Source organism: Heptranchias perlo, chromosome 18 (assembly GCF_035084215.1).
Source record: "Heptranchias perlo isolate sHepPer1 chromosome 18, sHepPer1.hap1, whole genome shotgun sequence".
Taxonomy (NCBI): Eukaryota; Metazoa; Chordata; class Chondrichthyes; order Hexanchiformes; family Hexanchidae; genus Heptranchias; species Heptranchias perlo.
In genome coordinates this window covers 55715165-55724467 of record NC_090342.1, presented here as the reverse complement: position 1 = coordinate 55724467, position 9303 = coordinate 55715165, and positions in this window count along the sequence as shown.

Below are 9303 nucleotides of genomic sequence, written 5' to 3'. Positions count from 1 at the left end.
GAGGGAGAGAGAGAGAGAGACAGAACATCATAGGGAGAGAGAGAGTCAGGAAATCAGAGGGAGAGAGAGAGAGAGAGGGACAGGACATCATAGGGGGAGAGAGAGAGAGAGAGAGGGACAGGACACCATAGGGAGAGAGAGGGACAGGACATCATCGGGGGAGAGAGAGAGAGAGAGAGACAGGACATCATAGGGAGAGAGAGAGAGACAGGACATCATGGTGAGAGAGAGAGAGAGAGACAGGACATCATTGGGAGAGAGAGGGAGAGAGAGAGAGGACATCACAGGGAGAGAGGGAGAGATAGAGGTCATCACAGGGAGAGAGAGAGAGACAGGACATCACAGGGAGAGAGGGAGAGAGAGACAGGACATCACAGTGAGGGAGGGAGAGAGACAGGACATCACAGGAAGAGAGAGAGAGAGAGAGAGACAGGACATCACGGAGAGAGAGAGAGACAGGACATCACATGGAAGAGGGAGAGAGACAGGACATCACAGGGAGAGAGAGAGACAGGACATCACAGGGAGAGAGAGATGGAGAGAGACAGGACATCACAGGGAGAGAGAGAGACAGGACATCACAGGGAGAGAGAGAGAGAGACAGGACATCAGAGGGATTTCGAGAGAGAGAGACAGGATATCACGGGGAGAGAGAGAGAGAGACAGGACATCAGAGGGATATAGTGAGAGAGAGAGGACATCATCGGGAGAGAGAGAGAGACAGGACTTCGGAGGGGGAGAGAGAGAGATTGGGCATCACAGGGAGTGAGAGAGCGAGACAGGACATCTAATGGAGAGAAAGAGAGAGAGACAGGACATCACAGTGAGAGAAAGAGAGAGAGACAGGACATCATGGAGAGAGAGAGACAGACAGACATAACATCTCAGGGAGAGAGATACAGGACATCACAGAGAGAGAGAGAGAGAAAGAACATCATAGGGAGAGAGAGAGAGACAGGACATCATCGGGAGAGAGAGTGAGAGATACAGGACATCACAGAGAGAGAGAGAGAGACAGAACATCATCGGGAGAGAGAGAGAGAGAGGCAGGACATCACAAGGAGACAGAGAGAGAGAGGACGTCACAGGGAGAGAGGGAGAGAGAGACAGGACATCACAGGAAGAGAGAGAGAGAGGCAGGACATCACAGGGAGAGAGAGAGAGACAGGACATCACAGAGAGAAAGATAGAGAGACAGGACATCACAGGGAGAGAGAGAGAGAGGCAGGACATCACAGGGAGAGAGAGAGAGAGACAGGACATCACAGGGAGAGAGAGAGAGAGAGAGGCAGGACATCACAGGGAGAGAGAGAGAGACAGGACATCACAGGGAGAGAGAGAGACAGGACATCACAGGGAGAGAGAGAGAGACAGTACATCACGGAGAAAGAGAGAGACAGGACATCACAGGGAGAGAGAGAGTTTTAGGACATCATATGGAGAGAGAGAGAGAGAGGACATCACAGGGGGAAAGAGAGACGGGGCATCATAGAGAGAGAGAGAGAGACAGGACATCATCGGGAAAGAGTGAGAGACAGGACATCACGGGGAGAGAGAGAGAGACAGGACATCACGGGGAGAGAGAGAGAGACAGGACATCATAGGGAGAGAGAGAGAGAGAGAGACGGGACATCACAGGGAGAGAGGGAGAGAGAGAGGACATCACAGGGAGAGAGAGAGGACATCACAGGGAGAGAGAGAGAGAGAGAAAGGAGATTGGAGGGAGAGAGAGAGACAGGACATTACAGGGAGACAGAGACAGGTCATCACAGGGAGAGAGAGAGAGAGACAGGACATCACGGGGGAGAGAGAGAGACAGGACATCACAGGGAGGGAGAGAGAGAGACAGGACATCACAGGGAGAGAGAGAGACAGATCATCATAGGGAGAGAGAGATGCAGGAAATCATAGGGAGAGAGAGACAGGACATCATGGGGAGAGAGAGACAGAACATCATAGGGAGAGAGAGAGAGACAGGACATGACAGGGAGAGAGAGAGACAGATCATCATAGGGAGAGAGAGATACAGGAAATCATAGGGAGAGAGAGAGACAGGACATCATGGGGGGAGAGAGAGAGAGAGAGACAGGACATCATTGGGAGAGAGAGGGAGAGAGAGACAGACAGGACATCACAGGGAGAGAGGGAGAGAGAGACAGGACATCACAGGGAGAGAGAGACAGGACATCACAGAGAGAGAGAGAGAGAGACAGGACATCACAGGGAGAGAGAGAGAGACAGGACATCACAGGGAGAGAGAGAGACAGGACATCACAGGGAGAGAGAGAGAGAGAGGCAGGACATCACAGGGAGAGAGAGAGAGAGACAGGACATCACACGGAGAGAGAGAGAGAGACAGGACATCACTGGGAGAGAGGGAGACGACATCACAGGGAGAGAGAACGAGACAGGACATCACGGAGAAAGAGAGAGACAGGACATCACAGGGAGAGAGAGAGTATTAGGATATCATATGGAGAGAGAGAGAGACAGGACATCACAGGGGGAGAGAGAGACGGGGCATTATAGAGAGAGAGAGACAGGACATCACAGGGAAAGAGAGAGAGAGACAGGACATCACAGGGAGAGTGAGAGAGAGACAGGACATCACAGGGAGAGTGAGAGAGAGATGGGACATCACAGGGAGAGAGGGAGAGAGACAGGACATCACAGGGAGAGAGACAGGACATCACAGGGAGATAGAGAGAGAAAGGACATCGGAGGGAGAGAGAGAGACAGGACATTACAGGGAGAGAGAGAGAGAGACAGGTCATCACAGGGAGAGAGAGAGAGAGACAGGACATCACGGGGGAGAGAGAGAGACAGGACATCACAGGGAGGGAGAGAGAGAGATGGGACATCACAGGGAGAGAGGGAGAGAGACAGGACATCACAGGGAGAGAGACAGGACATCACAGGGAGAGAGAGAGAAAGGACATCGGAGGTAGAGAGAGAGACAGGACATCACATGGAGAGAGAGAGAGAAAGGACATCGGAGGTAGAGAGAGAGACAGGACATTACAGGGAGAGAGAGAGAGAGAGAGACAGGTCATCACAGGGAGAGAGACAGAGAGACAGGACATCACGGGGGAGAGAGAGAGACAGGACATCACAGGGAGGGAGAGAGAGAGAGACAGAACATCATAGGGAGAGAGAGAGTCAGGAAATCAGAGGGAGAGAGAGAGAGAGAGGGGCAGGACATCATCGGGGGAGAGAGAGAGAGAGAGAGAGGGACAGGACACCATAGGGAGAGAGAGGGACAGGACATCATAGGGGGAGAGAGAGAGAGAGAGAGAGAGACAGGACATCATAGGGAGAGAGAGAGAGACGGGACATCATGGGGAGAGAGAGAGAGAGAGAGACAGGACATCATTGGGAGAGAGAGGGAGAGAGAGAGAGGACATCACAGGGAGAGAGGGAGAGATAGAGGACATCACAGGGAGAGAGAGAGAGACAGGACATCACAGGGAGAGAGGGAGAGAGAGACAGGACATCACAGGGAGGGAGGGAGAGAGACAGGACATCACTTGAAGAGAGAGAGAGAGAGCGAGACAGGACATCACAGAGAGAGAGAGAGACAGGACATCACATGGAAGAGGGAGAGAGACAGGACATCACAGGGAGAGAGAGAGACAGGACATCACAGGGAGAGAGAGAGGGAGAGAGACAGGACATCACAGGGAGAGAGAGAGACAGGACATCAAATGGAGAGAAAGAGAGAGAGACAGGACATCACAGTGAGAGAAAGAGAGAGACAGGACATCATGGAGAGAGAGACAGACAGACAGACAGAACATCTCAGGGAGAGAGAGATACAGGACATCACAGAGAGAGAGAGAGAGACAGAACATCATAGGGAGAGCGAGAGACAGGGCATCACGGAGAGATAGAGAGAGAAAGAACATCATCGGGAGAGAGAGAGAGACAGGACATCATCGGGAGAGAGAGTGAGAGATACAGGACATCACAGAGAGAGAGAGAGAGACAGAACATCATAGGGAGAGCGAGAGACAGGGCATCACAGGGAGAGATGGAGAGAGAAAGAACATCACAGGAAGAGAGAGAGAGAGACAGGTCATCACAGGGAGAGAGAGAGAGGACATCACAGGAAGAGAGAGAGAGAGAGAGACAGGACATCACGGAGAGAGAGAGAGAGAGAGAGACAGGACATCATAGGGAGAGAGAGAGAGAGACAGGACATCACACGGAGAAAGAGAGAGACAGGACATCACAGGGAGAGAGAGACGGGGCATCATAGACAGAGAGAGAGAGAGAGACATGACATCACGGGGAGAGAGAGAGACAGGACATCACGGGGAGAGAGAGTGACAGGACATAACGGGGAGAGAGGGAGAGAGAGAGGACATCACAGCGAGAGAGAGAGAGGACATCATAGGGAGAGAGGGAGAGAGACAGGACATCACAGGGAGAGAGAGAGAGAGAGGACATCACAGGGAGAGAAAGAGAGAGACAGGACATCACAGGGAAGAGGGAGAGAGACAGGACATCACAGGGAGAGAGAGAGAGACAGGACATCACAGGGAAGAGGGAGAGAGACAGGACATCACAGGGAGAGAGAGAGAGACAGGACATCACAGGGAGAGAGAGAGAGACAGGACATCACAGGGAGAGAGAGAGAGACAGGACATCACAGGAAGAGAGAGAGACAGGACATCACAGGGAGAGGGAGACAGGATGTCACAGGGAGAGGGAGACAGGACATCACAGGGAGAGAGAGACAGGACATCACGGAGAGAGAGAGAGAGACAGGACATCAGAGGGATTTCGAGAGAGAGAGACAGGATATCACGGGGAGAGAGAGAGAGAGAGAGACAGGACATCAGAGGGATATAGTGAGAGAGAGAGGACATCATAGGGAGAGAGAGAGAGACAGGACTTCGGAGGGGGAGAGAGAGAGATTGGGCATCACAGGGAGTGAGAGAGCGAGACAGGACATCTAATGGAGAGAAAGAGAGAGAGACAGGACATCACAGTGAGAGAAAGATAGAGAGACAGGACATCATGGAGAGAGAGAGACAGACAGACAGGACATGTCAGGGAGAGAGAGATACAGGACATCACAGAGAGATAGAGAGAGAAAGAACATCATAGGGAGAGAGAGAGAGACAGGACATCATCGGGAGAGAGAGTGAGAGAGACAGGACATCACAGGAAGAGAGAGAGAGACAGGACATCACAGGAAGAGAGAGAGAGAGACAGGACATCACAGGGAGAGAGAGAGTGAGAGTGACAGGACATGACAGGGGGAGAGAGATAGAGACAGGTCATCACAGGGAGAGAGAGAGAGCGAGACAGGACATCATCGGGAGAGAGAAAGCAGAAAGGACATCGGAGGGAGATAGAAAGACAGGACATCACATGGAGACAGAGAGAGAGAGAGGACGTCACAGGGAGAGAGAGAGAGAGACAGGTCATCACAGGGAGAGAGAGAGAGTGACAGGTCATCACAGGGAGAAAGAGAAAGTGGGAAAGAGAGACAGGTCATCACAGGGAGTGAGAGAGAGAGAGAGACAGGTCATCACAGGGATAGATAGAGAGACAGAGACAGGTCATCACAGGGAGTGAGAGAGAGAGAGAAAGACAGGTCATCACAGGGAGAGAGAGAGAGGGACAGAGACAGGACATCACAGGGAGAGAGAGAGACAGAACATCACAGGGAGAGAGAGAGAGAGACAGGACATCACAGGGAGAGAGAGAGAGACAGGACATCACAGGGAGAGAGAGAGACAGGTCATCACAGGGAGAGAGAGGGAGAGGCAGGTCATCGCAGGGAGAGAGAGAGACACAGGTCATCACAGGGAGAGAGAGAGAGAGAGGGACAGAGACAGGTCATCACAGGGAGTGAGAGAGAGAGAGACAGGTCATCACAGGGAGAGAGAGGGAGAGGCAGGTCATCGCAGGGAGGGAGAGGCACGTCATCGCAGGGAGAGAGGGAGAGAGAGAGACAGGTCATCACAGGGAGAGAGAGCGAGAGAGAGAGGTCATCACAGGGAGAGAGAGAGCAAAAGAGAGAGACAGGTCATCACAGGGAGAGTGAGAGAGAGATAGGTCATCACAGGGAGGAAGAGAGTGAGAGCGAGAGAGAGATACAGGTCATCATAGGGAGAATGAGAGGGATAGATAGGTTATCACAGGGGGATAGAGTGAGAGAGAGGTCACAACAGGCAGAGAGGGATAGATAGAGAGAGAAAGGTTGCAAAGGAGAGAGAGAGATGGAGAGGTCATCAAAGGTACAGAGAGAGGGAGAGAGGTCATCACAGGGGGAGAGAGAGGGAGAGACAGTTCATCACAGGGAGAGAAAGAGAGAGAGAGAGAGAGACAGGTCATCAGAGGGAAAAAGAGTGAGAGAGAGTGAGACAGGTCATCACAGGGAGAGAGGTCATCACAGGGAGAGAGAGAGAGACGTCATCACAGGGAGAGAGAGAGAGAGAGACAGGTCATCACGGAGAGAGAGCGAGAAAGAGGTTATCACACGTAGAGAGAGAGTGAGAGCGAGAGACAGGTCATCACAGGGAGAGAGAGAGAGAGATCAGAACAGGGAGAGAGGGATAGAAAGAGACAGGTTGTCAAAGGAGAGAAAGATAGAGTCATCAAAGGGACAGAGAGAGGGAGAGAGGTCATCACAGGGAGAGAGAGAGAGAGACAGGTCATCAGAGGGAGAGTGTGGGAGAGAGGGAGAGAGAGGTCATCACAGGGAGAGTTAGGGAGAGGCAGAGACAGTTCATCACAGGGAAAGAGAGGGAGAGACAGGTCATCACAGGGATGGAAAGAGAGAGAGAGAGAGAGACAGGTCATCACAGGGAGAGAGAGCGACAGGTCATCACAGAGAGAGAGAGAGAGACAGGTCATCACAGGGAGAAAGAGAGAGAGTGTGACAGGTCATCATAGGGAGAGGGAGAGTGTGACCGGTGAGCTATGGAGCGAGGGAGAGAAAAGGACATCACTGGGAGTGAGAGAGACAGGTTATCGCAGGGAGAGAAAGGGAGAGAGACAGGTCATCAAAGGGAGAGAGAGAGAGAGGTCATCACATGGAGAGAGAGAGTGAGGGAGAGAGATTTCATCACAGAGAGAGACATTTCATCAGAGGGAGAGAGAGAGGTCATCACAGAGAGAGATAGCGAGAGAAACAGTTCATCATGGAGAGAGAGGGAGAGACAGGTCATCACAGGAAGAGAGAGAGAGAGACAGGTCATCACAGGAAGAGAGAGAGAGAGACAGGTCATCACAGGAAGAGAGAGAGAGAGTCAGGTCATCACAGGGAGAGAGAGAGAGACAGGACATGACAGAAAGAGAGAGAGAGACAGGTCATCACAGGAAGAGAGAGAGAGAGAGACAGGTCATCACAGGAAGAGAGAGAGAGAGACAGGACATGACAGAAAGAGAGAGAGAGAGGTCATCACAGGAAGAGAGAGAGAGACAGGTCATCACAGGAAGAGAGAGAGAGAGACAGGTCATCACAGGAAGAGAGAGAGAGAGACAGGACATGACAGAAAGAGAGAGAGAGAGAGAGAGGTCATCACAGGAAGAGAGAGAGAGAGAGGTCATCACAGGAATAGAGAGAGACAGGTCATCACGGGGAGAGAGAGAGACAGGTCATCACAGGGAGAGAGAGAGACAGGTCATCACAGGAAGAGAGAGAGAGAGAGAGGCTGTCATCTCAGGGAGAGAGAGAGAGAGAAACAGGCGATCAAAGGGAGAGAGAGAGCAAGAGTGAGGTTAACACATAATGAGAGAGAGAGAGGTCACAACATGGAGAGAGGGAGAGAGAGAGACAGATCGTCACAGGAGAGAGAGAGAGGGAGAGGGGTCATCAAAGGGAGAGAAAGAGAGAGAAAGAGAGACAGGTCATCACAGAGAGAGAGAGAGAGAGGTCATCAGAGGGACAGAGAGAGAGAGAGGACATCACAAGGAGAGCAAGAGAGACAGGTCATAACAGGAGGAAAAGAGAGAGAGAGGTCATCACAGGGAGAGATAGAGAGAGAGAGACAGGGCATCACAGGGAGAGAGAGAGAGAGACAGGACATCACAGGGAGAAAGAGAAAGAGAGAGGTTGTGTCAGGTCATCACAGGGAGAGAGAGAGTTTGACCAGTGATCACAGGGGGAGAGAGAGTGAGAAGGAGAGACAGGACATCACCTGGGGGCAGATAGAGAGAGAGAGAAAGAGAGAGACAGGTCATGTCAGGGAGAGAGAGAGAGAAACAGGTCATCACAGGGAGAGAGAGGGAGGGACATGTCATCACAGGGAGAAAGAGAAAGAGGGAGAGAGAGACAGGTCATTATAGGAGAGGGAGAGCCAGGTCATCACTGGGGAGAGAGAGAGAGACAGATCATCACAGGGAGAGAGAGAGAGAAACAGATCATCACAGGGAGAGAGAGAGACAGGACATCACAGGGGTGAGAGAGAGAGAGACAGATCATCACAGGGAGAGAGAGAGAGAGACAGATCATCACAGGGAGAGAGAGAGAGAGACAGATCATCACAGGGAGAGAGAGAGAGAGAAACAGGACATCACAGGGGTGAGAGAGAGAGAGACTGTCATCTCAGGGAGGAAGAGAGGGAGAGAGAGAGGGGGAGGTTATCACTGGTAGCGAGAGAGAGTGAAAGAGACAGGTCATCACAGAGGGAGAGAGACAGAGAGAAAGAGGTCATCACAGGGAGAGTTAGGGAGGGACAGAGACAGTTCATCACAGGGAGAGAGAGGGAGGGAAAGGTCATCAAAGTAAGAGAGAGAGTGAGAGAGAGAGACAGTTCATCACGGAGAGAGAGGGGGAGACAGGTCATCACAGGGAGAAAGAGAGTGAGAGAGAGACAGGTCATCACAGGGAGAAAGAGAGAGAGAGAGACAGTTCATCACGGAGAGAGAGAGAGAGAGAGACAGGTCATCACAGGGAGAGAGAGAGAGAGAGAGTTCATCACGGAGTGAGAGAGAGAGAGACTGGTCATCACAGGGAGAGAGAGAGAGAGAGTTCATCACGGAGAGAGGGAGAGACAGTTCATCACAGGGAGAGAGAGGGAGGGAAAGGTCATCAAAGTAAGAGAGAGAGTGAGAGAGAGACAGTTCATCACGGAGAGAGAGGGAGAGACAGGTCATCACAGGGAGAAAGAGAGAAAGTGAGACAGGTCATCACAGGGAGAAAGAGAGAGAGAGACAGTTCATCACGGAGAGAGAGAGAGACAGGTCATCACAGGGAGAAAGAGAGAGAGAGAGAGACAGGTCATCACGGAGAGAGAGAGAGACAGGTCATCACGGAGAGAGAGAGAGACAGTTCATCACGTCGTC